At 39.2% G+C, this 16,022-nt stretch overlaps 1 protein-coding gene and 1 long non-coding RNA gene across 10 annotated transcripts in view; one reads left to right on the forward strand and one right to left on the reverse strand.

Annotated features, from left to right (window-relative positions):
* Positions 1-16,022, forward strand: part of pcbp3 (poly(rC) binding protein 3) — a 98,389-nt gene that overhangs the window by 31,721 nt on the left and 50,646 nt on the right. For 8 of the 9 annotated variants that reach the window (XM_080901962.1, XM_080901967.1, XM_080901964.1 and 5 more), the window contains exons 2-5: positions 13,579-13,640; positions 13,797-13,863; positions 15,150-15,255; positions 15,622-15,743. The gene's annotated coding sequence lies outside the window, so the exon portion shown is untranslated. Of the gene's footprint in view, positions 1-13,578; positions 13,641-13,796; positions 13,864-15,149; positions 15,295-15,621; positions 15,744-16,022 lie in introns of all 9 variants that reach the window. The other variant, XM_080901963.1, reaches the window with a different exon arrangement.
* Positions 3,252-5,390, reverse strand: LOC308409764. The gene is made up of 2 exons (XR_013974067.1): positions 4,402-5,390; positions 3,252-4,019 (listed from the first exon to the last, which is right to left on the reverse strand). It is a non-coding gene; the product is annotated as an uncharacterized lncRNA (long non-coding RNA).

Below are 16,022 nucleotides of genomic sequence, written 5' to 3' on the forward strand. Positions count from 1 at the left end.
ATTCCTTTTTAAATTTACCAACATTTCTGATTTGCGGTTAAGACTGTGACATGTTTTCACCATTTGAAAGCCAGAAGAGTGATCACTCTTGAAGCCTGGTTGCTGCAGAATACTAGGACTACTAGTACTAGTTCTAGTACTACTGCTACTCCACAAAGCACATTGTTCAGGAATTTCACAAATTTGCTTACGTCTAATGTGTTGGCTTACAGGTAAACTTGTTTTGCAGATGGATAGGATGAAAACTTCCAGCATCACATAATGTTTTCCGATCAGTAGGTTTGGAGTAAAAAAGAACTGGACATATATTTGTCTTCTTTGGGCTACTTTTATGTCAAGAAAGTTAACTTATTTAGAACTGTGATCAAGGATAACACATAAACCCTTGCAAATGTGATGGTAAAAGAGTCTAACATCTAGGTGTTACATGGTGTTGCAGGTGATAAAGATCCATAAACTACTTCCATTTGTTTAGAGGTGATTGCCAGTTTTGTTGGGATTTTTAGAGATACAGAGATCCTGTTCTGCTTTACTTAAAAAAAAAAAAAAAAAGGATTTTCAGAGCTGTTGATATATTAATCAGTGTTCATAGAAACATGGATCAACCCTGTTTTGACAGTGAGAGTGTTACATTGTGACAGTTTCCATAAAAGTCTGCAAATTCTCTGAACAGGTAGCCATGAAGCAGCCATTTTTTTAAAAGATTAATTAAACTTAATATTATTTGTATGGCCATATCACAACAACAGCATAGCCTTAAACCAGGTTTGGAGTAAAGAGAACTGGACATATAGTTTCTTTTTTGGGTTACTTTGAAGTGAAGAAAGTTAACTTGTTTAGAACTGTGATCAAGGATAACACGTAAAACGTTGAACGTTTCAATATAAAAAGTGTACAAACTCCAGAAAAAGTGGCAACTGAGGTGGCAAAATTGCAGGCAATTTTCACTTAAGTAGAAGTACAGCTGCTAGTGTCAAAAACACTCGAGTAAAAGCTTGATAAAGTATTGGGTCAGAAATGTGCTCAAATTGAGGAAGTCAAAGTAGTAACCTAACTGAAACTTGTGCTATAATAAAAAAAATAAAATAATATTAGTAGATAGGACTACAAACTTAGTCTGGTGGTAAAAGGCACAAAGGCCTCAGGGGGACATTTGGCAGCCAGGGTTAGAGCTCAGACACCTGGAGCCTGGGGGTTGGGGCTAACAACACTGACTGGTAAAAGAATCTAACATCCAAGTGTTACATGGTGTTGCAGGTGACAAAAAGCCATAAACCACTGTTTAGAGGTTGTTGTGGAAGTTTTCCGTTTAATAAAGCCTGCAGACAAGCGATGAGCGGTAGCTAACATTCTTTAATCAAGACAAAGAACAGAAATCAAGCTTGGTGAGGGACTGCCATCGCTGGGGCAGAGGGTGAGCAGAGTCTCTCACTGAGCCTAGCATGGCTCTCAGTTTTGTCTTTCCCGCAAAGAAAGTTTCACACTGCCTTGCTATCTTTTACAGTGGAGAACAGACAAAAAGACTCTTCCTGTGGAGTTGTCTGCTTCCCCCCAACTTCCTTACCAGACCCCACTATCTGTTAAACTGTTTAAATGGAGTGTGAGGCAGACATGCTAAAACAGTGACCTAAAAGCATTACCAATAAACAATGGGATCAATACATAAATGAAAGAAATGCAGCTGATAAAAAAGCCATAAACTACTTTCATTTGTTTAGTGGTGATTGCCAGTTTAGTTGGGTTTTTTTTGAGACACAGAGAGTGAGAGATCCTGTCCTACATTACTTTAAAAAAGAAGATATTTTCAGAGCTGTTGATATATGAAGCTCTGAGCATTGAGTGTTGCATTGTGAGAGTTTCAGTAAAAAGCCTGCAAATTATTGCATTTATACTGGAGAGCAAAGAAAAATTAAATTCTACTTGTACTATGGAAAATCAGTTTCATAAAAGCTACATAAACAGAGCTGAAGAAGACTGCGTTTGTAAAACTAGCGGTAACGTGTGAGAATTATAAGTTATAAGACTGTTTCTGCTATCGATACAATTTGTGTTGTTAATCCTAAATGATTCACGGTGACAACATCATAAGAACAAGGTCATTTTACTCCACACACACACATTTGGAAAATCACATAGTTTGACCATAAAAATTCCCAGAATAATTAGTATTTGAGATTGCTGAAGCAACATCACTAAAGAAAAATATCCTTGCATGTCACTTTCGTTTAAAAATATAAAAAATGTGAAGTTTTTTTTTTGTAAAACATAAAAACAAAACTTAAGACCTTAAGAATCTCCTTATGAATTTTGTGAATATCTAGATCATTGGTGTTTGGATTTGAGGGTCAACAGGGCGAACACTGAGGCTGGGTATTAGAAATACAACATGGCAACATGAGACATGTTAACTCTGAGAACACTAACATCTAGATTAAGGTGTGAGAGGTAAATACATAACAGAAGCTAAAAAGGAGTTGCTTGTCTCTAGATTAGTTAAAATAAATTGAAAATAAACTGATTTGAACACGTTTGATGCATTATACAAAAAAAGGTTCATGATATAGTTCACATGATCTAAGCAAGAGTGACTCGGAATCTCAAATGTTAAAGTACACTTACTGATTGTACTTTTACTACATGAGCTAATGTAGATGCTCTAAAAGCACGCTGGCTGAAAAAGAACCACACGTTTGGAGAAACTGTGCTGTAACTTCTCATACTGTGAAGTTTTCTGACAAAAGTGAATTGAAAACTTATGCTGTACAGTTTACTAAGGGGTCCTTTGCTGGGCCATGTGCAATTACACAAAAGAACAAGTTAAATTTCACCATAACACTGACTGGAGAAAAGCCAAATTGGGATTCTAATTGACATTACAACTGAAATCAGTGCTGTGATAGTTAGTTTAAGATCACAACCTGATTTAAAACACAGTCTAACATCAACATTCTTGCCCCTGAAAATAGGTCAGGGTGGCCGAAAAATGTACTTTAAAAATGAGATTTTCTTTTTGTTTCATTGGAACAGTAAAGTACCATTACAAAGAAATGAGTACACCTTTGTAGATATCACTGATATGGAGTTTTTCATGTTTTACATACAGACTTTCTCATTTAAACCATGGTGACTTAAAAGTTTAGCAGCAAGACACTTGTTTCCTTTGTTCCATCAAACATTTCTTTCAGCCATCTGTGTTTATCAGAGCGATATGTGACTAATTTTTTATTGAATCACCAGAAAGTACACAAATACAAGATTAAATATTTTATTTATTTATCAAAGATACATAATTACACATTGATACAATGAATAAGGTGTCTATAAAAATTACACATGGTGTAAGAAAAACATAACATACAAATAAGTGTTTTAAGATAATCTGACATACTTTAAAAGCATAAGAATAAAAGTTTTTTTTTTTTTTAAAAATCATGTTCTTTGATGATCACATTACATGTATCACATTTTTTAAAGCATAACGTAGGGTGTTCACAAAAACAGTTTTATGATTACTTTTTCCACAGTGCTTGTATGCCTCTTGCAAAACTATGTACTTATCACCATATGACATAATAACTCACGATTATGCAAGACCAGCCATGAAATGTCCGTCGCTTCATTACAATCATTTGTCCCCGCTGCTGCCCTCAGACCCAGTCTGTGGGGTAAAATTGCTTTTTTGGTGGTTCATAAAAAATATCTCAAAAAGCGATGTTAGTGAGGGGACCAGAAACACTGGGTTGCAGAGCAGTTGGTAAGGACTTGTATATTTCTGGAGAGTCTGCAAAAGCTGTCTTGCTCGTGCTCCTGATTGGATATGTGGAGCCCGGCTCTGATATCTCACTGGTGGCAGCTAAAGGTAGGCATGCCTTGGAGGCGGAGTTGGTCTCGGGCGCAATCTTTCAAACGAGCCTCACGGCATTTCAGGCAACCTCAGGCCGGAAACAACATCCGGTCACTCGCGGTCAAAATCCACACAGAGCTGGTGTTTCGCAGGGATCAGGTTAACACATCTGGGTCTAAAAATATAAAGAAAAACAAAAAGAGTTTTAAAACACGCAAACTAGCAAAATATCAAAGGAGCATAACATAACAATAACAAGATGATATGAGATACCCGATGAGGCCATGATAGGTGATGTAGACATGTAATGTATAAACCTTTACGGGAGTTAAAAGTGGAGCTTATATATATTTTAAAGTGTATTGTACGTGGGATAGGCTCCAGCGCACCGCGCGAGCCTGAGAAAAGGATAAGTGGAGGCGAATGGATGGATGGATGGTGTATTGTACCTGTTACAAACCATTGTGATATTTATTTATTTTTTTAAATGAAAGGATTGACAGAATGGTAAAAAGGAAAATGCAAAAATGTAGTTAGAGAGGAAGATTAACACTTACCGAATGATATGCGGATAAGGAAAGAGACGCAAGTTGCTGTTGAAATCGGCCGCTCCCTATGCGAACTCGCAAGCAGTCTGAGCGGCGCCAGTTGTTGATACGTCTGAAGTCAGATGTCTTCTGGGAGCTCGGGGGTAGTCTTAACCTGAGCGGGAGATCATAAAAATCGGACCTGGAGCGGATTGGCTAACCGGGGTGCGAAGGGAGCGGTGCAATAGTTATGTGATTGGCAGCGGGGCGAAGTAAGGGGGGGAGTTGGTCTCGAACGAGGTAAGCAGCGCATTCGGGAGCAGAGCGGGGAGCGAACAAGCAGGAAAAAATTGTGCTCTGCAAGAAGTTGTGGATCGGAGATTAAGAGCGAGGTAGAACTTAGAGTGTGGGTTGAATTTTAGAGCTTGCTAGTAAGAGGGAAGTTTTTGAAGAAAAAAGAGTAAGGAGCTTTCCCAATGTTTTTGGATTATAGCGCTTTTTTGGGGGGGGGAATAGAGGGGTAGCTAACAAGTTATTCTAGGGTTTTGGAGAAATCGCGGAGAATTTTTTAAAAGGAGTTTTGGCTTTGTTTGGCTGAGCATGAAGGGAGCCGCGGGGCGCTGAATTTGAGAAAAAAGACTAAGGATTTTTTCAGGATTTCCCCTGTTATGGAATATAAGGTTTTGGGAATAGAGGGGATACCCTAACAAGTTATTGTAGGGTTTTGGAGAAAACGCGGAGGGTTTTTTAAGGAGTTTTCCCTGCTTATGTTTCTAAGGAGGGTTAGGGTTAGGGGATCGCGAGTTTTTTCTGAGTATGAGTTTTATTCTAAATCTACAAATGCATATAAATCGAAATAAAGTTTTCCCCCAAGGCATGCAGCATGTGTTTGTGGCCATACTGAACGTTACAAAAGCACAAGTTTAACTAAACAATTTTAATATGGTTTAATACATTTTTAAACACATGAGCACGGAGCCCGAGAGAGCACGGTCCGGAGACACGGGCGCGCCCCCGCGCGCCCAGACACACAGCCTCGGGCGGGCGCGCGCACACACACACACACACTGACCCGCCACCAGATGGCGTTTTTTGAGCATAAAAAAATAAAAAAAATTTTTAATTGCTTAAAGAAATAAAAGAATGCTATTTTTTGATATATAAGAAACTTTCTAAATAATCAATCATATTTTTATGAATATCATATTTTTATGAATATCATATTTTTATTACTTAATTACTTCCTACTTCCGGAGCTCATGAATAATTTAATTACTTCCAGAGCTCATGAATAATTTATTAGGGGTCATAAATCTATTAGGGGGGTCATAAATCACTCAGTTTGACGAAAGGGGTATAATATCACTCTCTGATATATGTTCTCTGGTATTTTACTTTATGTCCACATTTGAAACTGAAGTTAAGACCATAACCTCTAACATCTGAGTGCTCATTTTACATGGAAATAATGTTAGAACCATATATCTTATGTCATTAGTGGCAGCTGGGCTTGCCTTTGCATCATCCTAATCTACAGCTTCTCAAACCTCAGGAGAAACTAAAGTATTTCTCCTGCTTGGGCACATAAGCCGATTTCTTACCAAGAAAGCTTTCCCTCTCTTTCACAAAGGCCCCAAACTGGCTGTCATTTGTATCAGTTGGATACTGTTGCAGTTTTCCGCTGGCAGCTATTTGGCTTATAGTTCTTTTTTTTATTATTATTATTATTATTATTATTATTATTATTATTATTATTATTATTATTATTATTAGTAGTAGTAGTAGTAGTAGTAGTAGTATTAATATTATTATTAATACCTTTTCTTAGTAGCTGCTGTGTGAATCTCCTTTCGTTGTTGTGTCCTGAATGAGCCGGGCTTAACAAAAATCATAGCAAAGCCACTGTCATAAGTTAAATTATGACATCAAAATTTAAGCAGTGGAAAAACAGCAGCTTGAAAGTGATTGCGAGTTAACGTGAGAGAGAGAGAGAGAGAGAGAGAGAGAGAGAGAGAGAGAGAGAGAGAGAGAACACTGGCTTAATCTGTAAATTGACTGGTTCCCTTCTATTCTACTTGAGCAAGTCTAAGTGTTCAAGTAAAAGAAAAAATTATATGAGTATGTCTGAATGTTAGAGCATAGCACCTCTGTGCTCTAAAATCCTGCTAAATACTATAAGGTATATATAGCTTATATAGTTCATAATTTATAGCTTCTAGTTTACAAAGAACTTTAGACTTGGCAATGTGAACAAAGCTATTTTTATAAGTCAGCTGTATCAGAATTTAGTGCAGCTGCAAAGTGATAGATTTCATCCACAGCATATCATTGGCTTTAATAAATAATATACAACATGTGAGGTATGGATAATATCACTTTTATAACTAAAGATTTAGTTATAAAAGTTATATTATGTAGGCCAGTGACGCAGCAAGTGCACATCAAAGTTCAGCAAACTTTAATTCTCTGTGAAGTCATAATGGAAATTCACGACAATGTAAAAATGTTTCCGTGTGTGTTGCTCACAGAGTGTCAGTGACGGGCGAAAACACCTCGGAAGCAAAAATCCTTAAAACGCAGCACTCAAGAAAGCTGATGCACACTCTCCAATAAAAATAGCATGACTAATCCCTCCTCACAAATGACAAGGCCTAGTCATCTCACACACAATGACTTCAAAGCTAGGCATTTGCCACGATTCAGACCGGAGTGATGGAGCTTCATTTCTCTCCGTAGCATATAGGGTTAACTAAACAAGCAATTTCAGTGCGGCAGCATTTACTAAAAAGCTTGATGGGGCCAGCTAAGCTCCTGTGATTGGCCTTTGTGTGTAAAAGTGACCACTTAAGTGCTGTGCAGCCTCTCCTGAGTGTGTTTGTAGGCATAAGCATTTCCTCTGACTTTTTGCCTGCTTGCACTGTGCATTTGTGTGTGTCCTTGGGAACGTATTGGTGTGAGTTCCTGCTCGCTGGTGCATTTGGGGTTGATCTGCTGTGTGCGCATGTGTGCAAGAGAGCCATCTGTGTTTTTAAATGCCTTGATTTGTTGTGGTGCCGTAACAATTTAAACAAGCTTATGGTAATATGCTCATTTTTCAGCATTCACAGAGTCACATGGAATTTTCCTCAGTTAAAATATTATTTGTCATCATTGAAATTTATATTTTTTTTTTCTTTAGCGTAATTTTTATGCCCCCAAACATTACTTAAAAGGCGATATAATCATTACAACACTGATGTAATTTGAAATGTTTTCATTTCATTTGTTGACATTCAGCTGGATGATATATGTTTAAGTTAAAAGCATCTATCCACTTGTTAAGTGTGACAACATGTCCAGGTGCAAATGCTAACTCAGTTCCCTGAAAGAAAGTACCTAACCAGGGCATCTTTCAGGGCTAAAATGGTCTTTTAACTACAATCAAGTGATCAGTGTGGCTGAAAACTAGATCTGACAACAGCAGACACTTGTTTGTCAAGTGAAAAGGAGCTGTCAAATAAGACACCCAGATTCCTGACAGTATCAGAGAGAGAACAACTAAGAAAACCAAAGGCATCCCGGAGTTTGGCACGAAGGGCATTACTACCAAAAATCATAATCTCGGTTTTCTTCTCATTAAGGATAAGAGAATTCGACAACAACCACTTCTTGGCCTCAGACATGCATTCTCGGAGGCTATTCAGAGACAGAGCAAGATCGTCGTTTAGCTCAAAATAGAGCTGGATATCATCTGCATAATAGTGATAAGCAATATGGTATTTCTCAAAGATGGCACTTAAAGGAAGCAAGTATAATGAGAAAAGGGTAGGGCCCAGCACAGATCCCTGGGGGACACCACAGCAAACAGGTACAGCCGAGGAAGAGGATGTAGCCAGATGTACCGTAGAGAGCCGATTGGAGAGATAGGATTTAAACCAATCCAGGGCAGCGCCCTTGATGCCTACAGTGTGCTCAAGTCTCGCTAATAAGATATTATGGTCAACCATGTCAAATGCCGATGATAGATCCAAAAGCACTAAGACTGAGGGGCGTCCATTGTCAGCCATTAGTAGGAGATCATTGAAAACACGAAGCAATGCTGATTCTGTGCTGTGATGTTGTTTGAAGGCCGATTGAAATTTATCATTTATATTATTCTCATCAAGGTAGGTCTGCAGTTGGAGCAGAACCACCTTCTCAAGTATTTTAGCCAGAAAGGGAAGCTTAGAAATTGGCCTAAAATTGGCAAAATCACTAAGCTCAAGGTTCCTTTTTTTTAGAACAGGTTGGATTATGGCATGCTTGAGAGCTGAAGGTACATAGCCAGAAAGCAAGGAGAAGTTCAATATGGACAATAAACAAGGTCCAATTACACTGAAACAATCCTTAACAATACGGGATGGGAGAGCATCATGTACACAGTTAGTATTGTTCAGTTTATCAATTAGACGCTTCAGAGTGGAGAGAGAAACGGGTTCAAATTGATAAAAAGTGGCCGAACAATCAGGAGTAGACATACAATCAGTCACCAGAGGAAGAGTAGATCTAAGGGATAAAACTTTATCTAAAAAATAGTTTGAGAATTTTCCACAAAGACCCGGGGAAGACAGCAGTGGCATAGAGGGACGGGGGTTCACCACAGAGTTAAAAATTTTAAATAGAATTCGTGGATTATCACCATTAGTGGTAATAATTTTAGAGAGAAAAGCCGCTTTAGCCGTTCTGGCAGCAGTTTGGAACTTCGAGCGGCTAATACGTAAAATATCATAAGAAGACTGAAGTCTATCACTCCTCCACTTCCTCTCATCACGCCAACATATACGTCGTAGGGCACGAACAGAATCATTTAACCAGCATTGTGAGAAAGTTCTAGGGCGTTTCATTTTGATGGGTGCAACAATGTTAAGAATCGAGGAACAGGTGGTAAAAAGAGTATTAGTAGAGTTCTCAAGTGGGGAAGAACAATCCAGCATACTAAATGGGGAGTTAACAAAAGACGTAGTAAAGTTGACCACAGTATTGGCATTAATAGTAGGATAAAGAGGAGAGTTTAGGTATTGTCCAGTATCACCCAGGTCTACATCGAAGATGACCGGGGAATGATCAGAGAGACCAGTATTCCTGATTTCCTTAATGCAAATGTCCACATTGAATGAAAAAACCAAATCAAGGGTGTGGCCTTGAACATGGGTAGGCTCATTCACCCACTGAATAAGATTAAAAGAATCAGTCAGCACAAGAAAGTCTTTAGCCAATTGGTCATTCATACAGCAGACATGAATGTTAAAATCTCCAGAAACAATAACAGAATCATATTTAAAAAGAACGGATCCCAAAAGATCAGCAAATTCAGAGATAAACATCTTATGATATTTAGGCGGACGATAGACCACGACACACAAAGTGGTCCGAGAGCCCGTCAGTTCCAATAGCTGAACTTCAAAACTGGAATAGGTTGGAGAGGATAGCAGCCGTGCATCATGTTTATTATTGAAAACCGAGGCTAAGCCACCACCTCTACCAGTTAGCCTAGGTGAGCTAAAGAAGGCACAGTCAGGAGGTAGAAGCTCAGAGAAGGGGATGAACTCACCCGGAGAAGTCCAGGTCTCCGTTAGAAATAGGACATCCAGTCCCGAGGTGCGAAAAAAGTCATTTAGGAGGAAGGCCTTATTAGAAAGAGACCTGACATTAAATAAGGCCATCCGAATCCGGGGGGCCAGGACCTTTGTAGTAGCCCGTCGCAAGGAGCAAAGGTTGTTATGTTGAACACCGCGGCCAGGCGGTGTTATCCAAAATCGGGCAGAGTGGTAAGCCACTGGGCGAGCAGGGTAGGTTTGAAGGCCGACGGAGCAAATCCAACGGTGGGTTAGCAATCTAGCCGCAGAGTGGCTGCTGAGATAGTGGAAGAAACAGGATAGCTCACGGCTTGTAGAAGGGAAGTCCATAGCCATGGCTCTGATATAAGCCTTAACGCGGACACGGACGCCGCTCCTCCTACCCCGTTTCCTGAAGCGTTTCCTACGGAGCATGGGAAGAGGAGGATAGGTCACATAGGTAGGGGAGACAGGCATCAGGGGGATAGCGGCACCGGCGGTCCCAAGGCAGTCAGGTCGTTGAGAACAGGAAAACCGAAGATTCAGGAGCGTGTCTCTGTCATAAGTTATTAGTGTACAATCACCTAGAGAACATAAAACCAAAGATAAAACAACGAGAAGTACAACGCCAAGGCGAAGACGTGGTCGGAGACGGTCAGCCATGCACACCGGCGCCATCTTGCTTCCACGTAAGGACCATTCACTACAAACTCATTCACTACAGCTAAGTGGCTGCTAACCTACAAACATAGACAGATGCTGCTGCCTCAGTGTTAACAGTAGCCATGCTCTGAGTGACCTTACTTTTAAACTAAATGATTAGTCTAAAAGTAAATTAGCTTTTAATTGAATCACAAAATTAGTAAGTACTTTCTTTCTTGTTTCTTTTATTCCTAGAAGACCAGATGAAACATCAGGGGACTGAACAGAGATCCACTGTGAATTTTACACTCTTTATTCACAACTTCCTTGTTACAAATACTTCATATAACCTGGCCTAATCTCAAACTTGTAACCCAAAATAGTCTGAAACAATTCACTCGTTCGCTGACTACGTTGGGTCACCTTGTTTAACAGCTCTCTGAGCTCAGCTATTCAGTATTTAGTAATAGTATTTATACACATGTATCACGGGAACAACAACTTTGCTTTAAGACACAGCTAATGGGGATTTTATTAAACAAACAATTAACAAATTAAGCAAAAAGCCTGTCTAAGTTTGCTGGTTTTACATAACACATGTCACAGATAGCGCTGAGACACAAGATGTAGTTTCCTTCCTACTCTTTTGATTTAAACACTCACAGCTTTTCCTGCATATGAGTCACTTTTTAACACCTCCATATTTCATATGGTCTCCCCTTAAACACATCTTAAACGGCACATTAATTTCATTCATGTCATGTGTGTGTATGAGAGAAGGATGCATTTACCATCAGTGAAGGGTGAGTCCTTCAGTAGACAGGGTCAGTGCTCTAATCTGAGGAGGTGATGATATTGTGAGGATATTTAATGAGAGGATAAGAGCAGAAGCGAGAGGTGGGGGAATTAGCCTTTTTAGATATCATTAAACATTAATATTCTCGGGGGACTGGAGCACACTGGGGTCCTTTTCATTGACTTTCATGCTGCGTGCTAATAGAGTTTCACCTCTGGGGACCTCAGCACCCCTCACCCACCCCTAAGTGCAGAGCTAAAGCTAATGGAAGATCAGATCGCCATCCCGCTTCTGAGGATGAGATTAGTGGGTGTGTGTACGTGAATGTGTGTGAGTGTGTATTCGCTGTATATTGTAAGATTTCGTACTCTCTTTTGCACCCTTTCTATCTTTTGCTCACATATACATGCAAGCGTAGCATACATTAAATATAGCCATTAAAAACTATTAAAATTCTAATGGACTTGCATATGTTACCATAATACTTAATCTGGGTGCCTAACATTGTCTCCTATGGCATGTTATTCTTACAGTATTAAGCAAATTGACGTTACCTGCTCTGTTGTTCAGGGGTTCAATCTGAATGACTGTTTAAGATATTTGCATTTTCACCTGCACGTTTGTGGGATAATCTATAATAAAGTTCAGGTTCTTCTGTGGTTTATATCAGAGACTGCTATAAACGCTCTATTTCAAACAGCTTCTTTCCAGCCTTGGATCTGTGTGATGTCATGTTCAGGTGATATCCCTAATATAGCCATGTCAGCCATACAGCTATGGGTGTCAGCACTGACGTTTAACTCACTGGCATTTACAATCTTTCATTTTTCGTTTTTTTTCTTCTTTTCTTTTTTTTTTTTTTAATGAGAGACAACCAACAAGAGGAACATCGACTTAAAGCTTAGGGTGGACTTATAGGGGGACATTTCAGACAGTCAATAAAATGAGGGGCTGCATCAAGTAGAGATGTACCAGTCCAATATTTGGATCAGATTTCTGTCAGGTCCTGATTCAAAAAACTGGATGTGATAGTATATGCGAGTCTCGTCCTCGCAGTGTACATTACAGATTAATTTAGCACTGGTACAGGATCAGTACTCTGCGTCGGCAGATCCGTTAACCCCTGTGTCTGTATCAGCTCAGAAATGGTAATGGCTGGATTGGTGTATCTCTAGCATCATTATAAGGCAAATGAAGATCGCAAATCACCAGATACTACAGTAGCTTTGCATGAGTCACAGACCAAAGTCCAAGAATATAAATATTCAAATGGAAATGTGCATGAGTCACATTTAAAACTGACCAGATTACTTTGAAATATGTTTTTTTTAACTTAAACAAACATAGTCTGGACGTTTGGAATTTCATGTGAATCAAATCATGTAAAAGCAAATGGGTGCTGGTGATGTACTGGATGGTTTTAACCACCTGAGGCAAAGCCTTCCCATACTGGGCGGCGCATATTCCCATACCAATTTGTGATTTTTCCAGTTAGCACGCTTTCTATAGCTCCCTGACACGGGATTAGTCGTCTTAACATTCCTCAAGAAGATTTCTGAGTTTTCTTCGCCAGTGTGGAAGTGTGTGTCGAGCATGGCAGGTGTTCTGTGCATTCACCTTGTCCACCTGAGTGCGTGCCCTTGCCTTCTTTTTAGCTAGAACCTTTTAGATTAATAAAAATTAATTAATTATCAATTTTAATTAATTTAACATTAACTAATTTTTTAATCTAAGCACAGGTTACAAATGTGCATTTTGGACTGTACAATGTTTGTGTGTGTGTGTGTGTGTGTGTGTGTGTGTGTGTGTGTGTGTGTGAGATATGCATTATATAACAATCAATTATGGAAACAATTATCCAATTGTCCTCTTTATGGCTCCTTTTCTATTGTTCTAAATATCTTTAAAATGGGTGGTGTATGGCACATGGAGCGCCAGCAGAGGGCGGTGACTCCCTTCTAAAGAGAAGAGGCTTGGCCATCAATACAGGAGCTCCTTTGCCCTGTGTGTGTGTGTGTGTGTGTGTGTGTGTGTGTATGTGTGGTTCAGCTGGGTGTTGCTGCGCCTGAATGAGCCCATGTGCCCACTCTGCTAAGTGGGATGTGGGCAGATGGTGACACAGGGAGCTGTTATCGTACAAAACCCAAGACACACTGATACTGCAATTAATAAATGAATCCTTTTTCCCCCCCCCAGGGATTCCACTCGGGTCCTCTCCTCTCTCGGAGTGCTGTCTGTGAACATCTCAACCGCACAATGTAAGAAACATTAAGCACATTTTCATTTTTAAAGTTGAAACCCTTTAAAGCTTGCAGTTCATGCAGTTTGATAACATAGAAATCATCATGGAGTGAACGATGTGCTTTTAGATATTACACATCACCCTTACAGCAGTATTTTTCTTTCTTCCACAGATCCACTTAACCCAGCTGCCACGCTTAATTTGATCTAAATAAGCTTCTGCTGACCAGGCGCAGCAAAGTAAGTGCTTGTACCAAATTTGATTTATCTAAACACACAGAGCAAATTCACATCTTTTCCACAGCCTCAATCACAATCCCCTCCTAATGAATCACTTTTCTCCTCTTTGCACCTGACTTGCATTTTTGGAAAACCAAAGGAGTAACCTTTGCTTTGGGGGAAAAAAAATATCCACAAAGAGTTTTCGGCCTTCCTCCACAAGCTCAATTTTGAAACTTAATTTACTCGAGCATAAAATAAATGTTTGCTTATTGAACTAACTGTAAAGTAACACATAGAAATGTCTTTAATTATGTGGCCACCAATCATGCTTACATGGCTGAAAGGACCTTCCTGAACAAGGACCCTTGGTTATGGAGGTCACATTAGCCTTAGCCACAGATTTACAGAGGCCATGGGAAGCATGTCAGTCATTTTAATTTAAAGGTTTTTCAGTTCAAATGGTTACTATGAGAATGTCTTTCACACATCCAGCCATGCAGCCATAAGTAATACATTGTCAAAGATGATTACGCCTCAGTACGAGAAAAGTGTAGGTATGCATTTGAAAGTGTGACAACTTTTATTTCCAGGCTGGAGAGCTTCTATTCTCTCCTAGATGTGTTGACTGGTGTTAGAAAGAGGATCGATCTCACAGAGTTAGCAGAAGTTATATTTGTGACAGTGACAGCACAATAAAAAAATATGATAGTAGCACAGCTGGGCAAATATACATTTTCAAATGAAAATCCCCACTGCTGATTACAAATTGATAGGCACTGACATAAAATCATCAGTTGTTAATACAACTAATGATTTTTTAAAAGCAGGAAGAAGGAAGGGGAAACTTATCCCGTTGGATTATTGTAGACCTAATAAACAATATCTTTTTTGCAGATTACAGATGATAAACTTAGTAAGTAAGACCATCAGACAACCATTGATTGCTGATATTTGCATCTGATATTTGCAGATGGGTGAGTGTGCAGCAGAGGAACAAGGCACCACCTTGTGGCTATATTCATCAATTGCCCCTTACAGGCCAATTATTAGCAGACTTCTATTCTTAAAGAAAGAGACTACTAACAACTATATGATCAAAATTAAGCACCACAAAAATTACCCTACAAAATCAGTGTGAACAGTAGCTGCAGGAAAACTGTTAAATAAAGGATCTATATTTATGTGTCTATATCTAATTTGCATGTTCCGACAAGTTTATAAAATCTTAAAACTAGTAAAAGCCTCATAATTCAGCCAACATGCAATAATTTAAACATGGCCACGCTCTCATATGATCTGTTTAGGTCCATCAGCCAGACGTCCAGTCACCTCATTCTGCTGAAAGGCTGATAGCCACAGGTCACATGACCTGGAAGAAAAAGCCTTGGAGACTTTTGGGATCCCTCTTTGGTCAGACACACCTTCTCATTGTTATTTCTTGCACACACTGTGAGTAACTTGACTGATGGGCTTGTCTATTCTGATTGAAAATCTGTGGTGGGAGAGGCTTAGTTTGCTTCAAAAGGAATTGATCCAGTGCAGAAGCACAGGTTTTATCAAGAAAATCTGCTCATTTATTGATAATCTATACTGTAATGCAATAACAAACGCGATTTGAAGCGAGCTACCAATTTAAAGTACGTAATTATAAAAATATGTGAAAAGAGCAGATTAGTGCTGCTATGTCTCGTGCATTAAAATGTATTCAAACTGTTTAAAGCACAACTACAAAGAAAAGCTGATAAAGCTTTTTTTTTATTAATTTTATTGTTTTAGCATGGACTGGTTATCAACCTGAAGGGAAATCCAAAGGCTGATGAACTGATCCGTGTCTGTGTGAGACCACATTGCTCTGGTGTCCTATATGCACTGCGAACACACCACGCAGGGCAACTCTGGTGAGTAACACCACTCATTTGATCATTCAAGGTTAAACTGATGGGATTTACTCCATTTCATTACTGAAACATTTTAGTAAGCAGGCGTCCTTGCTTTGAAGTTTTGGAAAGGACAACAGTTGATGAAGGAAGGCTGATGATGAAGAGGACGCCGATGGTGTCAATGATTTTTAAATAGTCTCATCTTCCAATGACATGATTTTGTTTATTTGAAATCAAGAGCAATAAGCAAAAGCACTGGTCAACTAAACAATTAAAACATAACCCTAACTAACTAGA

This window comes from Rhamphochromis sp. 'chilingali' (genome assembly GCF_963969265.1).
Source record: "Rhamphochromis sp. 'chilingali' genome assembly, chromosome: 14".
Lineage (NCBI taxonomy): Eukaryota > Metazoa > Chordata > Actinopteri > Cichliformes > Cichlidae > Rhamphochromis > Rhamphochromis sp. 'chilingali'.